General features: G+C 48.3%; 1 protein-coding gene across 1 annotated transcript in view; it reads left to right on the plus strand.

The window, feature by feature from the left end:
* Positions 1 to 21,360, plus strand: part of LOC309536833 (cytochrome P450 2F3-like) — a 109,664-nt gene that overhangs the window by 64,477 nt on the left and 23,827 nt on the right. The gene's annotated exons all lie outside the window — the stretch shown is intronic.

Raw genomic sequence — 21,360 nt, forward strand, 5'->3', positions numbered from 1 at the left:
CACTGCAAGTTAGAGGTTATTTACTCCCTGGAGGGTTTTTTGGGGAGGGTGCATCTCCTCCCTTCTAATTTTGTGGGTTTTTTAAAAATAATATTTATTAGTTTTCCAACAAATTGAACACAACATTACAAAAAACTACAAAAGAAAAAACATGCAATAATACAATACAATACAAAAGAGGGGGGAAAGGGGGGGACACAAAATCACAAAAACAACACAACAAAAACCATTTAAAACACAATCCAATTTCAATGTCTTATCTTTCTTTCACTAATTTCCACGACCTCCTCACACCTCCCTTTTTGTATCCCACTTCTATTGATTGTTTCAGCAATTCCTTTCCATCTTCCTCTGTTTTCTATCCTGTAATTGTCTTGACACATTCTAACATTATTTTTCCCTTTAATACTCTAATAGTCTATTTAAACATAATTCCTTATAACATTTCTACTAAAGCCATATAACTTCATTCCAACATCTTTCTAACATTCATTAATTTTACAGTATTTCTGTAGATAGTCTTTAAACTTTTTCCAATCTTCTTCCACCGACTCTTCTCCCTGGTCTCAGATTCTGCCAGTCATTTCTGCCAATTCCATGTAATCCATCAACTTCATCTGCCATTCTTCCCTGGTGGGTAAATCTTGTGTCTTCCAATATTCCGCAATGAGTATTCTTGCTGCTGTTGTTGCATACATAAAGAAAGTTCTGTCCTTCTTTAACACCGATTGGCCGACCATGCCCAGGAGAAAGGCCTCTGGTTTCTTAAGGAAGGTGTATTTAAATACCTTTTTCATTTCATTATAGATCATCTCCCAGAATGCCTTAATCCTTGGGCACGTCCACCAAAGGTGAAAGAATGTACCTTCAGTCTCATTACATTTCCAACATTTATTATCGGGCAAATGGTAGATTTTTTGAAGCTCAACTGGTGTCATGTACCACCTATAAACCATTTTCATCAAATCCTCCCTTCTAATTTTGCCGCCTCCTCCAGGGGGAAGATCTTCTACATGCAGAAGACATGTAGGGCACAAGGCAACCTGGCTGCAAAAGTCACAAGAGGAGGAGTTCCTACAGATTTCCTTCAAAGAGAATTTCTGTGGATTCTCTTCATGGAATCATGGAATCTTAGAGTTGCAAGGGACTCCAAGGGTCATCCAGTCCAACCCCCTGCAATGCAGAAATCTTAAGCGTCCATGACAGATGTCCACCCAACCTCTGCTTAAAAAAACCCACCCTTGCTCTTGCAGGGGTTTCCCTCCAGTTTGGGCCAGCAAAGGCTCACCCAAATTCTGTTTGTCTCGTGAGTAGAAAACATGGGTCTGAGCTTTTCTTTTCTTTTCTCAGAAAAGATAAAAAAATGAACCAAAAGAGGTATTTATTTCAGAATGGAGTCTTGGAGCCTCAGCTTCAGGATCTGTCCTTCCAGTGAGCACTCAGGGCTGATTTCCTTCAGAATGGAGAGGTTTGAGCTTCTTGCAGTCCATGGGAATCTCAAGAGTCTCCTCCAGCACCAGAATTCAAAAGCATCCATTCTTCGGCGATCAGCCTTCTTTATGGTCCAGCTCTCACTTCCGTACATCACTACTGGGAAAACCATAGATTGAACTATACGGACCTTTGTCGGCAAGGTGATGTCTCTGCTTTTTAAGATGCTGTCTAGGTTTGTCTCTGGTTAGCCTCTCTTATTTTCTTCTACCAATAGGGTACCTATGTAAGGACTCTATATGGGCTCTTGGATACCCCATAAGGGGAAAAGGGCACAATTTTATTTACAACAGCGCCCGGCACCTTCCCTCAGAAACCTCTGGCTTGTCTGCTTCCGTTCCCTCTTCCCTCAGAGACTTAAGGGGTGAGATGTCTGGTGAGGAACCAAACGAGTCCCGGGATTGTTTCTGTGGAGAAATAAGACCCTTTCCCTCTCCCCTCCAGACCAGACAAGGGATGTGAACAAACTGAGCAGAGACCAGGGAGCCATCCTCTAGCGGAGGCGTTTTCCTGCCTTTTTCCTCTCCCCTGCCATGAAGGTGGTATGAAAACCAGGCTCAAAATGGCTGCCTTTAGGGAGCTGCCTCTCTCCCTCTTTCCAAGGCAACAAACTCTAGTGTGACAGAGTCTAGTAAATGTATTGTTGCATGCCATGCCAAAGGGTGCATGTAATTCCAGGGGTCCATGGGCTTACCCAGGATTTGTGCTTCCTTTGGAAGCAAGAGGCAGAAGAGACTGCAGTGTCTTTATGATCTATGGTTTATTTGCACACCCATACATCACAAAAATCCCTTCCAGTAGCACCTTAAAGACCAACTAAGTTAGTTCTTGGTATGAGCTTTTGTGTGCATGCACACTTCTTCAGATACACTGAAACAGAAGTTGCCAGATCCTTCTATATAGTGAGAAGGTGGGGAGGGGTATTACTCTCTCCATGGACCGGGTCTGAACAGGGACATTGGATTCTTGTCTCATTATACATGACTAGGCCATTTTTCACCTTCTCACCTCTTGCCTTTTCCTGTAAGACCTATTACAGTCGTTAAGAGTCGTCAACAGGCTCATCTCAGCTATCTGCCAATCTCCCATTCCCACCACCCTTCTGAGTAATACCCCTCCCCACCTTCTCACTATATAGAAGGATCTGGCAACTTCTGTTTCAGTGTATCTGAAGAAGTGTGCATGCACACAAAAGCTCATACCAAGAACTAACTTAGTTGGTCTTTAATGTGCTACTGGAAGGAATTTTTTTATTTTGACTATAGCAGACCAACACGGCTACCTATCTGTAACTGGACCCATACATCACCTGAGCCTATGATGGAGGGACTCACAGCTTTACACTGCAGGAGGTTCCTGCTTCTCCCATGGTCCCATTATTGGATGCCTGCAGAAATCAGCCATGGCTCAGTGGACATAAGTCGACTGAAATCCCAAAACACCTTAGAACTATCTTTATGTATGCAGCTACGGCAGCTAGAATTTTAGTAGCAAAAAAACTGGAAACGTGACTCAATTCCTACAAAGCTTGACTGGCAGGTGAAGATGATAGAATACTTGGAACTTGCTAAAACGACTGGGAGGAAACTCAAAGCAGAAAGTGTGTAAAGAATGGGAAACATTTAAAGACTATCTAAAACAATATTGTGAAAATGCAAATCTCCTGACAGGTCTAGATTGAATCTTGAATATTAAGGAAAACTATAAATGTAGAAAATTTTCTGGATATGTAACAGATATAACAGGAAATGCATAAACGTTAAGAATATGTAGAAAGCACAATGAGGTGAATCGGAAGTCAAAAGTGCGTTGTTAGTTAATGTGTAGTTGTCACTAAGGTATTGTCTTTGTTGTTATATGCAAATTGTTTTGCAATAAAGTTTAAAAAAGAAAGAAAGAAGAACTCAGCCATGGCTCTCTGTCCCTTTGCTCAGCTTGCCGCATTTAACAGACTGCAACCTCTTTCCCAGGTCACATCCTCACCACTGCAATCCGAAGGCCCAGCTCTGCTTTGGCTCTGCCAACCGCTCACACCCATCTGTCATCAGGTGCAGAGTGTTTTCTTTGTTAATCCCCCTTACCTCTTGTTCTCCATAATAGCTCCCAGGCCATTAACTGAGTGGGAAACTGGTTTGGCCTGTATTTTAACACTTTGCTAAACCCAGCATCTGACAGCCCATTTTAATTCTGCAATCACTGATTGAACTGCAACTCCTACTAGACCCAGGAATTTTAGGGAGGATCTGCCACCCAGGAGTTTAGCGTGAGGTGACCAGGTGTCCCCATTTCCCGGGGACAGTGCCCAGATTTACAAATCAGTGCCCATACAAAATCCATTGAAGTTGAAAAGTGTCCCCGGATTCATTGAAAAAAACTGGTAACCTTACTTTAGGGGAGTCAAGGCACCCACAAACTCAGAACAGTATAAGCACCAATTCCCTCAAGAGTTTCCCTCACATGAAGATTCAAAAGTTTCTCCCACGTCTTTTCTCTCTAGGGGTAAATTTTTATTTATTCCTTATTATTTATTCCTTTTCCAGGAAAAGGAAACAGTGATGGTTTTACATTAAGGCCTCTCATGCAACCATATTTGAAGGCTGAGGAGAAGCAAGCTGAACTGAGCTTCATCCACAGTCACGACGTAAACAACTCTTGGCAGCTTTTGGAGTGAGCTGTTAGCCACCGATTACTGTCTAGACCCTTCACTACACCCAACAATTACCAGGAGCCATTTTCGCAATACAGTGGTACTTCAGGTTACAGACGCTTCAGGTTACAGACTCCGCTAACCCAGAACTAGTACCTCGGGTTAAGAACTTTGCTTCAGGATGAGAACAGAATAGCACGGCGGAGGCGTGGCGGCAGCAGGAGGCCCCATTGGCTAAAGTGGTGCTTCAGGTTAAGTACAGACCTCCGGAACGAATTAAGTACTTAACCCGAGGTACCACTGTAAGTTCTTAACCTGAGGTACCACTGTACAGGGTGCCCGACATGCCACCTGAAATTAAATATACCTAAATATACCTATGTTTTCTCCTGTGCAATGGAAGTCAAAGATGTGTGTCTAGGGAGACGCTTAGTAGAAAAAGCCGGCTGCCTTCTGCTCTGGATTGAGTGGCAACCTCTTTGACTGCACCTTGCGAAAGAAAAGGGTGATTGGGGGAATGCCACGTGACAGAGGGACACATGGCGCTACTAGGCCCTCGTCCCATGGCCCAGAGCCCCTGGGAAGCTGCTAAGTTTTTGGCTGTGTCTGCATGTTGTTCCACTCCTGAGAAGTTGTTGAACTGAACTTGCTTCTCAATGGTATCTATTTGCTTAACTTCGCTCTATGTTTAATTAGTTGCAGTTACGCAACAGAAATTCTGAGCAAAAATAACAGCGTTCTTTTGCATCTTTAGAAAATCGGCTTTGGCAGCGATGCCAAACCAAAAGCAGGTTTCCAAGCCAATAAATGTCCCCTCTGCCTGGAGTTTGATGTACGAAGTAATGTAATAGCAATCTTCTCTTGAGAAATAGGTTGGAGCTGATCTCTGAGGGAAGAAGCTGAGGAGGGGAGGTAGACCACCTTGGCTGTGATTCCTGGATGACCCACTCCACTCCCACCAGAAGTCAAAGAGAAAAACAACTACAAGACTTTTAGAAGACTTCTGAAGGCAGCCCTGTTTAGGGAAGCTTTTGATGTTTGACAGACTATTGTATTTTAATATTTTGTTGGAAGCCACCCAGATGGGCAGGGTATAAATAATAATAATAATAATAATAATAATAATAATAATAATAATAATAATAATAATAATTGGCTTACAGGCCTTTTCCACTTGGCCTGGGAGGGCAGGACCTGGACTGACTCCAGCTACAAAAGCAGAGGCGGCTGAACAAATTATTGGGCTGGGATATTGTTGGAGAGGAGGGCGTCGTTGCTGCTATTATTGTTTTAAATGTTTTACATTGTTTTAACATGTTCAACATGTGCAGTTTTAAATTTGGAGGGGTTGTTTTGGTTTTTTTGAATTAAGGAACGTAAGATGCATCTAGGAAGAGAGCAGCTGGGGAGAGCAGGGGTGTGCCCCCCCCCCAATTGCAGTGGTTCCGGCCATGGGGAGGAATGGCGGGGTGAGTCAGGTTGGGTAATGGCCACACGGCACAGGCTGTCCCTCCTTTAGGGTTGCTAACAACTTTCTTTGGGTGAAAGTCAACAACTTTTTGTGTCTGGATTTTTACTTCTTGAAATGTAGCAATCCCACCTCCCTCCAGTCCTGGGAAATTGCCTTTCTTGGGCAAGGTTCTTGAGCAGGAGCTTGTGGACCCGATCCAGGTGCTCTTGGAGGAAACTGGTTTTCTAGACTGAAATATACTCGGAGTCGAGAGTGGATTTCATGCTCTTTATTCAGCTCCTAGTGGTGAGGAGGAATGCAAGTTCCCCCAGAATGTCTGCTTTATATACATTATTTACACAATGGGCTCCACATGATTGGCTAATTCCGGGATTCACCTGTAGGCCAATCAGGTTGCGGATTCACTTCCACCTGGAGCTGGATTGGGTGGCTCCTGTGGACCAATCAGACGGCTGCATTCTGAATCCTATTGTTCTAGGACCAATCAGACTGCTGCATTCTGAATCCTATTGTTCTAGGACCAATCGGACTGCTGCATTTTGGGTCCTATTCAACTCAGTACGTAACATAGACCCACTTCAACCATCAGTTCTGACAACCGCATTACTGGGAGCCAGTCATCTGTAGGTTTCTCTCTTTGTATTCTGCTTCCTTAAATAGAGGGAATCCACTTTGCTCCTCATCTCTAAGTCTCTGTGCTGACCTGAAGCTGAACCGGCCCTGACAGCGGTGGGGAGTCACCACTTCGCAGTTTTCTTCAGGCGCCCAAATGTCTTGTGCCAGCCCTGGTTGTATGTGTTAGAGATCAGAAACTCAGCAAAGCAGCTTGGGCTTGCCATAAGGGCGAGGCTTCAGGTTCCAGTTAAGCCCATCTTAACTGAGGATAAAACCTCACCCAGAGTTTCTATTATATCCCAGGAACGTCTCTTGAAGAGAAAGGCCCTAATCCATACACTGGCATGAGGGAGCTCAACATGTCAGGTTCTGCACTTACCGTATTTTTCACCCTATAGGATGCACTTTTTCCCCTCCAAAAATGAAGGGGAAATCTGGGTGCGTCCTATGGGGCGAATGCAGGCTTTCGCTGAAGCTTGGAGAGTGAGAGGGGTCGGTGCGCACCGACCCCTCTTGCTCTCCAGGCTTCAGGAAGACATCCGCAGCCTAGGCAGCCCTGCGGGAGGTCCGCAGGGATGTCTAGGCTGCGGATAGCAGCCTGCTTCCCGGAGCGCCGGGCGCGCTGAAAGCAGAGCGCCCGGCGCTTCGGGAACACATCTGCAGCCTAGGCAACCCTGCGGGAGGTCCCGCAGGGCTGTCTAGGCCAGTGTTTCCCAACCGGTGTTCCGCGGCACACTAGTGTGCCGCGGGACGTTGCCTGGTGTACCGTGGGAAGGAGGCGGGCGAGGCGGGCGGCGAGAGGCGGGGCGGCGGCGGTGAGGATCCGCGTCGAGCCGGGGGCGGCTCCGCGATGGTGGTGCCGAGGTTTCTCTCTCCATTCTCCCCTCACACACAGGAAATAACACAGGATCAGCTGACAGGACCCGGCCAAAAGGGCGGCGGCGGGGCAGCGCGCGCAAAAGGGAGGAGCGCGAGACAGTGGAGGAGGAGGAGGCCGGCATGTCCGGGCAGCAGCAGCAACGACAGCAGCAGCAACTCCCGGCGACGGCTCCTCAAGCCCCGGGCAACCCTACTCCCTCACCGGCCTCGGCCGCCCTCCTGCTCCACCCACCGCCACCTCCCCCGCCACCAGCGGCCACCTTGGCCCCGCCGCCGCCCCCTCCTCCGCCCGCTATCGCCGCCGCCACCACAACAGCCGCCGCCGCCTCAGCTGGGCCCATGCCTGCCGGGAGTGGCGGCGGCAGCAGCAGCGCCCCGGCGCCCTTCCCTCACGGCGGCGACCCGGCCCTGAACGAGCAGGAGAAGGAGCTCAAGCGGTGCCTCAAGCGGCTCTACCCGGCCGTGGACGAGCAGGAGACGCCGCTGCCGCGCTCCTGGAGCCCGAAGGACAAATTCAGCACAGTGGCGTAGCGTGGGGGGTGCCAGGGGTGCCAGCCGCACCGGGCGCAACACTGGGGGGGGGCGCGAGTCCAGAGGAAAGGGACAAGCAATCGAGGCTTGGTTGGGGTGGGGGGTCGTCGTCTCCACCACTGCTTCTGTTTTCCGCTGCGCTGAGGCGAGCTGGGCGCGGCCAGGCATGCAAGCGCAGCGCCTGGCCAAGCGCTGCAGCTTGGGGAGCCGGCGCCTTAGCGCCTCGCCGTCGGCCGCGCAGCCGTTGCCCAAGCTCGACAACTCGTGGAGGGCGCCTCTCTCTCTCTCTCTCTCTGCCTGGAGGGGAGGGGCTTTCCCTGCTCTTTGTTCCGTTTGAGCAAACACAGCAACGAAACAGAAGCAGGTGGGCAGTAAGACCCTGAGGCAGAATGCAGGAAAGCAGCCACTTCCTCTTTTCAGGTTTCCCTTCTCCGGTACCTACCCACCCACGTTTATTGCGAGGGAAATCTAGCTGACTGCAGGGAAGGGGTTGGGTGCATGTAATGTGTGACAAAGGCATCAGGTGTACGTCTTGGGTGGAAAGGGTATAAGGGTGGGGAGGTAGAGTGCATTTAAAAAAACCAAAACATTGTGGATTTAAACAAGGAAAATGTAGCATAAACTACTGTTTGTAAGGGCCCTTTGGGATTGGTTTTACCCATCTCAGACAGTTAGCTCATAGTGTAAATAAAGATGGCTGTTGTTTACATTTTTTTAATAAAAGCATCAACAACAATCCTTTTGCACGGTTTGTTGTGCTGTGTTGCAGAACTTTTTGCAGTTGCAGGATTAGGGATGGTGTTCTGTGCTACAGTGGCGTACAGTGGACCCCGAGCCTAGGCTTCCTTCCCACACCCCGCTTTCCGAAGACCGCACACCAGTTGGGCCAGTACATATTCCCCTCCCGTGACTGGAGCGGAATAGCCCTTTCTCTTCTTCCCCAACCCTTGTCGTTGGAGGAGTCCCTCAGTCCCTCGCTTTGCTGCCTCCTCCCTCCCCCACCCCCAAAGCTTGGAGGTTCCCCAGCAAGGGGGAGGAAAAAAATTTGAAACTTGCACTTTCGTGCGTCCCTCCCGGCGTGACGCTGCGCGCTGACGTCACGGGGCTTTAATGGTGGTGTGCCTCGAGATTGTTTTCATCAAACAAGTGTGCCTTTGCCCAAAAAAGGTTGGGAAACACTGGTCTAGGCTGCGGATAGCAGCCTGCCGCCCGGCGCGAGGGGCGCACTGAAGCAGGGCGCCCCTCGCGCCGGACAGGCATCGGCCAGCCCCACAAGCTTGGGGGACAGCAGGGAGGCGCAGCGCCGCCATCCCGCTGTTCCTCAACCTGGTTTGGTTTCCCCGACCTGGTATTGGGGGGGAAATAAAGGGGAAAATTTTTTCCTTTATTTCCCCCCAAAAAAACTAGGTGCATCCTATGGGACGGAGCATCCTATGGGACGAAAAATACGGTAGGCAGGAAAAACCAGATGCACAAATATAGGATGAAGGGCATCTGGCTTACTAGCAGTACATGTGAAAAGGATCTAGGGGTTTTAGTGGACCACTGGCACTGTGGGTTAAACCACAGAGCCTAGGACTTGCCAATCAGAAGGTCAGCGGTTCAAATCCCCACGATGGGGTGAGCTCCCATTGCTCGGTTCCTGCTCCTGCCAACCTAGCAGTCTGAAAGCATGTCAAAGTGCAAGTAGATAAATAGGTACTGCTCCAGCAGGAAGGTAAACGGCGTTTCCGTGTGCTGCTCTAGTTCGCCAGAAGCGGCTTAGTCATGCTGGCCACATGACCTGGAAGCTGTACGCCGGCTCCCTCGGCCAATAAAGCGAGATGAGCGCCACAACCCCAGAGTCGGCCATGACTGGACCTAATGGTCAGGGGTCCTTTAGCTTCACATGAGTCAACAATGTGATGCAGCAGCAGTGTGGTACGGTAGAAGTACTACCCAGGACAGGATGGGGTCGTGCAGGGTTGTTAAGGCAGCAGAGAGCATTGTTGGCTGCCCACTCTCCACCTTAGAGCAGATTTATGCCACAAGGTGCCATAGGAAGGCACTGGACATAGTAAAAGATCCATCGCATCCTGGTCACTGTCTCTTCGAGCTCCTGCCGTCGGGACGGAGATACAGGATGATGAAGACAAGAACGAGCCGTCTTAAGAACAGCTTCTTCTCCAGAGCGATCTCGGCCCTGAATGGGAAGCCCGGACTTTGAAAGTCATCTAATCTCCCTTGCTGAATTATACTGTATTGTTTTATTAGCGTTTTTATGGAGCAGTCAAGTAATTTTGTTGTCCCCGAAGGCGGCAATGACAATAAAGATATTATTATTATTATTATTATTATTATTATTATTATTATTATTAGAGAAAATTCTATTCTAGGCTGCATCCACAGAAGTCTAGTGTTCAGATCAAGGGAAGTCATAGTCCCACTCTATTTTGCCTTGGTGAGACCACACTTGGAATACTGTGTCCAGTTCTGGGCACCACAATATAAGAAGGATCAGAACCAGAGAAGGCAGTAAAGGTCATTTGTGAGTGTCTAGAGGCAGTTGGAGGATGGATGGCAGTTAACAGATTGAGGCTGAATCCTGACAAGACAAAAGTACTGTTTTTGGAGGACAGGAGGCGGGCGGGTGTGGAGGATTGGCTGGTCCTGAATGAGGCAACTGTGCCCCTGAAGGACCAGGTGTGCAGCCTGGGAGTCATTCTGGACTCACAGCTGTCCAGGGAGGCGCAGGTCAATTCTATGCCCAGGGCAGCTGTTTACCAGCTCCATCTGGTACGCAGGATGAGACCCTATCTGCCTGCAGACTGTCTCGCCAGAGTGGTGCATGCTCTGGTTATCTCCCGCTTGGACTACTGCAATGTGCTCTACGTGGGGCTACCTTTGAAGGTATCCCGGAAACTACAACTAATCCAGAATGCGGCAGCCAGACTGGTGACTGGGGGCAGCTGCTGAGACCACATAACACCAGTCTTGAAAGACCTACATTGGCTCCCAGTACATTTCCAAGCACAATTCAAAGTGTTGGTGCTGACCTTGAAAGCCCTAAACGGCCTCAAAGGCCCAGTATGCCTGAAGGAGCGTCTCCACCCCCATAATTCTACCTGGACACAGAGGTCCAGCGCCGAGGGCCTTCTGGCGGTTCCCTCCCTGCGAAAAGCCAAGTTACAGCGAACCAGGCAGAGGGCTTCTCGGTAGTGGCGCCCGCCCTGTGGAACGCCCTCCCATCAGATGTCAAAATGATAAACAACTACCTGACATTCAGAAGAGATCTTAAGGCAGCCCTGTTCAGGGAAGTTTTTAATGTATGATATTTTAGTGTTTTTTGGTTTCTATGGAAGCCGCCCAGAGTGGCTGGGGAAACCCAGCCAGATGGGCGGGGTACAAATAATAAATTATTATTATTATTATTATTATTATTATTATTAGGATGTTGACAAGCTGGAAGGTGGGCAGAGGAGGGCAACCAAGATGATCAAGGGACTGGGATACAAGCCTGATGAGGAATGGTTGAAGGAGCTGGGTATGTTTAGCCTGAAAAAAAAGAGAGACTGAGAGGAGATATGCGAGTCATCTTCAAATATCCTAAGGGCTGTCACATGGAAGAGGGAATAAGCTTGTTTCCTCCTGCTCTGGAAGGTAGAACGTGAACCAATGGCTCCACGTTGCAAGAAAGCAGATTCTGACTAAACATTGGGAAGAACTTTCTGACAGCAAAATCTGTTTGGTAGCTCATATATACTCAGAGTCAAGTGTGGATTTCATGCTCTTTATTCAGCTCATAGTAGTGGGGAATGTTAGTTCCCCCAGAATGTCTGCTTTATATACATTATTTACACAGTGGGCCACATGTGATTGGCTAATTCTGGGATTCTCCTGTAGGCCAATCAGGTTGCAGATTCACTTCCACCTGGAGTTGGATTGGGTGGCTCCTGCGGACCAATCAGACTGCTGCATTCTGGTTCCTATTGTTCTAGGACCAATCAGACTGCTGCATTCTGGTTCCTATTGTTCTAGGACCAATCAGACTGCTGCATTCTAGATCCTATTGTTCTAGGACCAATCAGACTGCTGCGTTCTGGTTCCTATTGTTCTAGGACCAATCAGACTGCTGCGTTCTGGTTCCTATTGTTCTAGGACCAATCAGACTGCTGCATTCTAGATCATATTGTTCTAGAACCAATCAGACTGCTGCATTCTGGATCCTATTGTTCTAGGACCAATCAGACTGCTGCATTCTGGTTCCTATTGTTCTAGGACCAATCAGACTGCTGCATTCTGGTTCCTATTGTTCTAGGACCAATCAGACTGCTGCATTCTAGATCCTATTGTTCTAGGACCAATCAGACTGCTGCGTTCTGGATCCTATTGCTCTAGGACCAATCAGACTGCTGCAATTTGGATCCTATTCAACTCAGTACATAACAGCAGCAAAATTGACTCCCTTGGAAAGCTGTGGTCTCTCCTTCCTGGAGGTTTTTAAGCAGAGGTTGGGTGGCCATCTGTCATGGATGCCTTAGCTGAGATTCCTGCCTTGCAGGGGGTTGGGCTAGATGACCCTTGGGTTCCCTTCCAACTCTTTTGATTCTATGACCCTCAAGCTGAAAAAAAGATTCACCCCTGGTTCGAGTGGAACTGGCACACTCTCTGCCATGTGTTGAGGCACACAAGAGGACTGAGTCAGGCCCCTGGGCCGTCCAGCTCAGTTTGGTCTGAGCTGACTGGCAATTAATAATAATAATAATAATAATAATAATAATAATAATAATAATAATAATAATTTATTCCACCCACCCATCTGCTGGGTTTCTCCAGCTCTCTCGTGTTACGGAAATTACGGGGGGGGGGACACATCTTTAAAGTTGTTAAAAGTTACAAATATTATGCAAAAATGTTTCCTTTCGACTTGACAGCTCAGGGAAGTTACCTAGCTTTAACAATCATATAAAATCAACTCCTTTGCCAGTTTCCTCCATTTCAACACTATTTTGCCCTTGGAAAAATGACTCTTTTTGCCTGTGTAGCAGGAACCCCCCCACACCCCAATCATTCTGTTTATACAAACTTCACACACTCACACTCACACACTACATACGCCACATTTCTGTTATAAATTCATAGAAAAATCAACCATACATCGGATTTGCACTGTTCCATTTTTATTTTACTCCATATGACAAGGACTATCAAAGGGGGGTGGCTTGGTTCTGGTCAGCCATAATCCCTTCACCATCCCAGCACATCCACAGGAGCCCTGCCCAGTTGCTATGCCAACCCTGATGATCCCAGACAGAAGACAATCAAGATCACAAAGAACTTGCATATGGGAGTGGATTCAGCATGGACTGAAACAAAGGACAATGATCAGATCTTCCCTCTGGGGGCAGGAAACTGCAAACTCCCCTTTGTCTCCTGGAAGTGACTCATGGGCAGGGGGAAAGGAAGAACCAGCCAGGTGACAGGACACTCAGGTTACCACCACAACTCCTCCCTCAACCCCTCCTTTCTGTAATGTATGCATGATGTTTCTGGGGGTGGGCTTGACCTAGAGGAGGGGAATTTCAAAAGTTTTTATAAGGTCTGGCACACCATCTTTCTGGGTCTTTCCTCTCTCCTGCAAGTGAGGGGAACACCCTGTTGCAACAGTTCAATAAAGGCCAAGCCTACAGGCTGCTGTTTTGCTCCAAGTTATCCTGGTTGGTGTCTTTGTTTTTGTCCAAGGGAGCCCTCGGATTTTTCCGGTAACACCTGCCACCTCCTCAAGCGTGAGGACATGTATACACACCTCCTACCCCAGGAAGTGCCCAGAGGTGACAATTGCTGAGCTGACTGTTGGCCAAGGAAAGCCTAATCCCATCAACAGACTTGCCAAGGGGCCCAGACATGCAAAGGAAGTTCTGTTGTACTTTGGGTGGCGGGACTTCAGAGGTGTTTGCCTATGCTAATCTTACACCCCTGGTCTTGCACAGACATGTCTGCTTATGCTAATCTTATACCAAGGACTTGTCTGGACATGTTTGCCAAGGTTAAAGTAGTTTAACCCCTGTCTTTTGTGACATGTCAGTGAGGTAGCAATGATGTACCAATGATGCTGTACGAACTGTATTCTGGGATATGGTGGGGAAGTTTTAAGAGTCCTTGCCACTCCATCCTCGGGGTTCAAAATTCCTCTTTGAACCTGTTGCTGTTACCGGGGAAATCCGAGGGCTCCCTTGGACAAATAAAACACCAACCAAAGCAATTTAGAAGCAAATCAGCAGCCTGTAGGCTTGGTCTTTATTGAAGAAAGACTGCCGCGACAGGACTCCCACCACCCACAAGGTGAAGCAAGATGGAAGCCCAGAACAAAAGAAGACCCCAACTTTTATTAGCTCCTAATCCGCTAAGTTACACCCCTAGAAATACATCATATTTACATCATGTCTACATTAAGAACAGCAGGAGTCAGGGGAGGGGTTGCACAGGTAATCTGAGTATCCTGACACCTGGCCGGAGCCCCTTCCATTCCCCCCCATGAGTCATCTTCAGAAAACAAAGGGAAAGGCGCAGTTTCCTGCCCCCTGAGGGGAATCCGGTCACGGTCCCTTTGTCATAGTCTGTGTTGAATACACTAGTGTATGCAGTTCGTTGTGTCTTTGATAGTCCTTCGTCTGAGCCCATCAAGATGACTATCAAGGTCGCTATGTCAACTGGGAAGGGCTGCAGAGTACGTGCCTGCTTGGCCTAGGGATTATGGCTGACTGGTATCAGGCCACCCCCCTTTGATAGTCCTTGTAATGTGAAGCAGAATAAAAGTGATCCGGTGAAAATCCGATATATGGCTGATTTATGGTGAATTTATGAAGAATACTGTTGTTGAAGTTCAAAGCACTTTCGCCTTTTAGGAAGCGGTTTGCAACATTTTGATTAAATCAGTCACGGTCAATTGACTCGGAAACTTTGTATTAAAAGACTGTCCAAGACAGAGAAGCAAGCGCCTGCTGCCTGCAGTACCCGCGTGGCCGCCACAAGAGGCGCTGTTCGGTAACGCTGATTGGCTGAAACGGCAGCCGATTGACCCGGAGTTCAGGCGGCCAGTCTACCCATAATAAAGATAGGGCGAGGTGGAGCGTTGCAGGAAAATACATGAAAATAAAAGGGTTCTACGCGGAGCTAGCGCTTCCTTATTTACGGAAGTCTTTCATTGGGGGGGTGATGCCCCTCTAGAAGGGGCATCTCCCAGCTCGGGAGGTGGGAGGTGTGTGTGTGGTGCTTGTGCATTACGATGTAATGAAGGGGGGGTGTCTCCTGCTACATTGCGCAATAAACTTTGGTCTACAACTTTGGTGGTTGGAATCCTTCCTTTATTCCACAGGGACCCACGGGCTCTGCCCAACCAGCTGGGGGACTGAGCAGCCTCGCACCTAGATTTTTCCATAACAAGGTGAACTGGGGAGGAATGCAAACAGAGGGAGAAAGTGTAGTGCAGTGGTTAGAGAGTAGGACTAGGACCTAGAAAAGGATCTAGAAAAGGTTATAGAGTAGGACTCCTAGAAAAGGATCTAGGAGTCTTGGTTGACCACAAACTTGACATGAGCCAACAGTGTGACGCGGCAGCTAAAAAAGCCAATGCAATTCTGGGATGCATCAATAGGAGTATAGCATCTAGATCAAGGGAAGTAATAGTGCCACTGTATTCTGCTCTGGTCAGACCTCACCTGGAGTACTGTGTCCAGTTCTGGGCACCACAATTCAAGAAGGACACTGACAAACTGGAATGTGTCCAGAGGAGGGCAACCAAAATGGTCAAAGGCCTGGAAACGATGCCTTATGAGGAACGGCTAAGGGAGCTGGGCATGTTTAGCCTGGAGAAGAGGAGGTTAAGGGGTGATATGATAGCCATGTTCAAATATATAAAAGGATGTCGCATAGAGGAGGGAGAAAGGTTGTTTTCTGCTGCTCCAGAGAAGCGGACACGGAGCAATGGATCCAAACGACAAGAAAGAAGATTCCACCTAAACCTTAGGAAGAACTTCCTGACAGTAAGAGCTGTTTGACAGTGGGATTTGCTGCCAAGGAGTGTGGTGGAGTCTCCTACTTTGGAGGTCTTTAAGCAGAGGCTTGACAACCATATGTCAGGAGTGCTCTGATGGTGTTTCCTGCTTGGCAGGGGGTTGGACTCGATGGCCCTTGTGGTCTCTTCCAACTCTATGATTCTATGATTCTATGATTCTATGACCTAGGAGAGACCAGGGCTCAAATCCCCGCTTGACCAGGAAGCTCAATGGGTGACCTTGAAGGCCCTGTCTCTCTCAGCCTAGCCTACCTCACAGGGTTGTTGTGGGTTATTAAATAGGAGGCAGAGAACCATGGACACAGACTTGAGCTCCTTGGGGGTAAAGGTGGGGTAGAAATGCTATATTGGTTGGCTGGTTTGTTCCCTGCTAAGCAGAAGACTTCCTTCACAGTCCCACATGGGACTAAATGCCTGCAAGCCTCATGATCTTTCAGTGGATTCCCCAATCCGTTCATCATTAACCAGTGCAATTAGGCAACAGAGTAATGGATTTTCTCACTGCATGCTCAGCCCCTTTGGCCCAAGGCTAGATCTATTGTTATTCATTAAGTTTTATTAAGTGTTTGTAACACCGGTTTCCCAACATCGTACAGTAGAAGCAGTCTCAAACATTGCCACAGGTTGGGTGCATTTTGCAAGCTGAGGATTTCAGGCAAAAGGGGGTGGAATTTGTGACTCTGGACGCGGCAGGTGCTGTGGGTTAAACCACAGAGCCTAGGACTTGCTGATCAGAAGGTCGGCAGTTCAAATCCCCACAATGAGGTGAGCTCCCGTTGCTCGGTCCCTGCTCCTGCCAACCTAACAGTTTGAAAGCACATCAAAGTGCAAGTAGATAAATAGGTACTGCTACAGCAGGAAGGTAAACACCGTTTCCGTGCGCTGCTCTGGTTCGCCAGAAGTGGTTTAGTCATGCTGTGCGCTGTACGCTGGCTCCCTCGGCCAATAAAACGAGGTGAGCATCGCAACCCCAGAGTCAGCCACGACTGGACCTAATGGTCAGGGGTCTCTTTACTCTTTACAGACGGCTCAGAAAAACAGCTCCCCTCCCCACATTTGGCTAAAATGAACATCAGGATTCGACTGCCACAGATCCTGGCATGACAACGCATTCTTTCTACAAGCTCTGCGGCCCAAATCTCACGGAGAGTTCTGCTTCCATGGACTGAGCTGAGCTGGGCACTCTTATTAAACAGAGAGGTGATGAGGCTCAGTCCTTTGGCAAGCCCCTGCCCTTTGGCCCCAGGAATCCTTCAAACGCCAGGCATCGGAGAGCTGGTGACATGAGCTGGGGGCAGGGAATTCCACGCAGCTCACATGTGAAGGACCGAATTCACACTTTCCCAAACGACCCATGAACACAGAGCCGTTGTGGGAAAGTTGCTCTCCTCTGAACTTTGCAATCCAGCCAAATAACTTGCGCAACAGCAAGAGAAACCAAAAAACAGAGAGGAAAGGAAACGGACAGGAATGCCCATTTCTAACAATCAAACAAAGCAGAAGGCAAATCATTCAATGGCATAATGGTTAGAGGGCTGGGAGACCAGGGCTTGTCTCCCCACTCCCTACGCCATGAAGCTCAGTGATTTTGGGCCAGGGACTTTCTCTCGACCTCACAGGGTTGTTGTAAAGATACAATGAGGAACAGAGAGCCATGTGCACCACTTTGAGCTTCTTGGAAGAAGAGGCGGGATTTGAATGTAATAAAGTAGAATAGTTATAATAACTGGGGATCCCCTAAAGGCAGGAGGCGACCCAGAAATAAGCTTTGGAGACCACTTCATGGCTTGCAGAGGCAGCCAAGAGAAACTAGGACAGCCACGTTTGTCCCAAGGCTTATTCTTCTCTTCAGCAACACAATCGGCACAAAAGGTCTGCCAAGAGACCTTTGTTTCGCCAGCACTTTCTTCTTGGCTGAAAAAAGTGAGAAGGAAGGACCTGCTGGGTGTTAGCAGATCTTGCAGTGTTTGGGTCAATAAGATTGGAATATTGGGGGCTGCCATATTTCAAAAAGTGGAAATCTGGACAGAAGGGTTGTTGAGCTTAGTTTGGCAATGTTGTTGAGCTTTCAACTGCAGCATTCCCCACACAAATCCAGGACTGACTGACTGACTTACTTACTTACTTACTTCCTCCCTCCCTTCCTTCCCTCCCTCCCCTCCCCTGGAGCCTAGTAAAGTCCTCCCTTGTGTATTTTCTCAGCAAAGTGGAAGCAAGTCTCTTCTGAAGGAATGGTGTTTCTTGGTTCATTTATTCATTTCTCAAAAACATCACTGCTTCCCCATTTTGACATGCCTGGGGATTTTGTTTTTAAGCTGGGCTGTGGAAGGGAGACTCTCCCTGAAACACTTGCCCTCTCGCACAAGCGAGTACTTGCAGGGTCAGGGCCTTCCACCTTTCGTCTTCTCCTCCCTCCCTAGTTGTACAACACTTTCCCCCACATCCTGCGCTACCTGCCCGGACCTCACAAGCAACTTTTCGCCAACTTTGAGAAGTTGCGCCTCTTCATTCTGGAGATGGTCAAGGAGCACCAGGCGACCTTCGACCCCAGCTGCCCTCGCGACTTCATCGATAGCTTCCTGCTCAAAATGCAAGAGGTGAGCCCAGGTGTTGCTCCCATCCCTTGTCTACGTGCTTCTTCTCACCTGGGGCTGGCAGGGAAAGGGCAGAGGGGGCGTTCCTGGCTGGGGGCACCAGGGCAGCTTCCTGGTAGCTTCATCAAGGGCGAGGGTGTGTTCTGCCATGGACAATGGAGACCTTGACTTGCTGCCTGTTTGCTCACCTTGGAGATAATCTCCCCGTCTTTTGGTGGAGGCCAAGACAGGGGCGGGAGGGGGGTAACCTGAGCCCCGTCCCAGGTAAGCCCTGGATTTGGCACATGTCCAAAAAGGGGTGGGTGTGTTGTGCAGCACCATTTGCAAAGCTCAGGTGCCACACCTGCCCTGAAATCCCTCTCTTGGGAAGGACGAACAACAAGTTGGATCAATGTAATATCCAAGAGATGCAAATCTCCAAAGAAAATAAACTCTTAATGATCCGTGAAAAGCGTATTAAGGCTGCAAAGATTAAAAGCCAACAAACAAGAACATAAGAAGAGCCTGGCCCCTCTAGCCCCCTTCTTTAGCAGACGCCCGAAAGGGGAGCCCCCAAGCAGGATCTGACCACAAGAGCCTCTCCCCTCCTGGGTTTTCCAGGAACTGAGATTCTTAAGCTTTGCCGCCTCCAACTGCGGAAGCAGAGCAGAGCTGTCCTGGCCAGGAGCCACTCACAGCCCTCTCTTCCTCCATTAATTTGTCCAGTCCTCTTTTAATGCCACGCAAGTTGCTGGCCAGCATTGCCTCCTGTGGCAGGGAGTTCCACAGTTTAACTGTGCGCTGCAACCTCTGCAAACTATCGCTTCAGAGGAATGTGTGTAACTCAGAAAGCCTTAGGCAAACTGAGATGAATAGCTTCTTTTGCAACACCACGTTCTTGCGCAATGTGTTTTGGATTCTGCCTTCCATTAAAATCTCAAGGCGATACAGGATTGTGTCTTCCTTCCTGTGGTTTCTGAAGCATTGCCAGATCTGATAATAGAGTTGTAGATAGATGTTAATGAAGTTGTAGGCGACAGGGTGCCAGCGTTTTGCACCTGTTTCGCCCTGGCAGTCCGAGTAATCAAGAGGCCGCTGTTCTCCCCCGATGCGGCCCTTAAGAAAGAGTATTCTCTATAAGATTGAATATCAATATACGTATCAAGACTTTGAGATGGAAAACTATCTTGGGAGTGTGTTACCTACAAGCCCCAGTAAAAGGGCCCCATTGGGGGCGAACAGCGGCCTCTTGATTACTTGGACTTCATTAACATCTATCTACAACTCCACTAGCATGTCTCGGTATTGTGAATAACACTGAACTTACCTTTTGTTGGTACAGTGGTGCCCTGCAAGACAAATGCCTCACAAGACGGAAAACTCACTAGACGAAAGAGTTTTCCGTTTTGGAGGTGCTTCGCAAAACAAATTTCCTATGGGCTTGATTCGCAAGACGACAATGTCTTATGAGTTCCTGCTGGGTTTTTTTCCTCCCCCCCCCTTTTTCTAAGCCACTAAGCCGCTTATCAGCTGATCCGATCAGAAGATAAGCCGCTAAAAGCCGCTAAAAGCCGCTAATAGCGCTAATCCGCTAATCCGTCAATGGGCTTGTTTCACAAGACGAAAAAACCGTTAGACGAAGAGAATCACAGAACGGATTATTTTCGTCTTGCGCGGCACCACTGTATCTTCATGAACTTCTCTAAAAGACTGAGTTAAGCATTTGAAAAATCTATCAAAACCAGAAACTTACCTTTTGTTGGTATCTTCATGAACTTCATGAAAAGACTGAGTTAAGCATTTGAAAAATCTATCGAAACCAGACATTATAAGTTCACCTTAGGTTGGGTAGTTTGCAAGTCTGTGGCTTTGTTTAATGGTTTGCATTTTTCTCAGAAGGTTGATAAAGAATGTATGATTTATTATTCTGTGTATATTCATCACCAACGTGTTGCATGAGTTGCACTACTTCTATCTGAAGCACAGGTTGAATTTTTCTAGACTCAGATAATAGAGGCAGAGCACAGAAATCCTCCACTGACAGCCCTCTCCTCATCCTTGATTTTGTCCAATCCTCTTTCCAAGTCATCTAGATTGGTGGCCGGCATGCGGGTGGCGCTGTGGGTTAAACCACAGAGCCTAGGACTTGCCAATCAGAAGGTTGGCGGTTCGAATCCCCGCAACGGGGTGAGCTCCCGTTGCTCGGTCCCTGCTCCTGCCAACCTTCCAGTTCGAAAGCATGTCAAAGTGCATGCTTCCAGTGGGAAGGTAAACGGCGTTTCCGTGCACTGCTCTGGTTCACCCAAAGCGGCTTAGTCCTGCTGGCCACATGACCCGGAAACTGTACGCCGGCTCCCTCGGCCAATAAAGCGAGATGAGTGCCGCAACCCCAGAGTCAGTCATGACTGGAACTAATGGTCAGGGGTCCCTTTACCTTTACCTAGATTGGTGGCCATCACATCCTTAGGGCTTAATGTAAGCCCCAGAATTTGATCTCAAGTTTGAATCCCAATGCTGGAAACCACAAGAAGGCTCCTGCTCTTGTATTCTGCTCTTGTGTGACGCGGCAGCTAAAAAAGCCGATGCAATTCTGGGCTGCATCAATAGGAGTATAGCATCTAGATCAAGGGAAGTAATAGTGCCACTGTATTCTGCTCTGGTCAGACCTCACCTGGAGTACTGTGTCCAGTTCTGGGCACCACAGTTCAAGAAGGACACTGACAAACTGGAACGTGTCCAGAGGAGGGCAACCAAAATGGTCAAAGGCCTGGAAACGATGCCTTATGAGGAATGGCTAAGGGAGCTGGGCATGTTTAGCCTGGAGAAGAGGAGGTTAAGGGGTGATATGATAGCCATGTTCAAATATATAAAAGGATGTCACATAGAGGAGGGAGAAAGGTTGTTTTCTGCTGCTCCAGAGAAGCGGACACGGAGCAATGGATCCAAACTACAAGAAAGAAGATTCCACCTAAACATTAGGAAGAACTTCCTGACAGTAAGAGCTGTTTGACAGTGGAATTTGCTGCCAAGGAGTGTGGCGGAGTCTCCTACTTTGGAGGTCTTTAAGCAGAGGCTTGACAACCATATGTCAGGAGTGCTC

The sequence above is a fragment of the Podarcis vaucheri genome (genome assembly GCF_965113315.1).
Source record: "Podarcis vaucheri genome assembly, chromosome: 7".
In the NCBI taxonomy this organism is placed as follows: Eukaryota; Metazoa; Chordata; class Lepidosauria; order Squamata; family Lacertidae; genus Podarcis; species Podarcis vaucheri.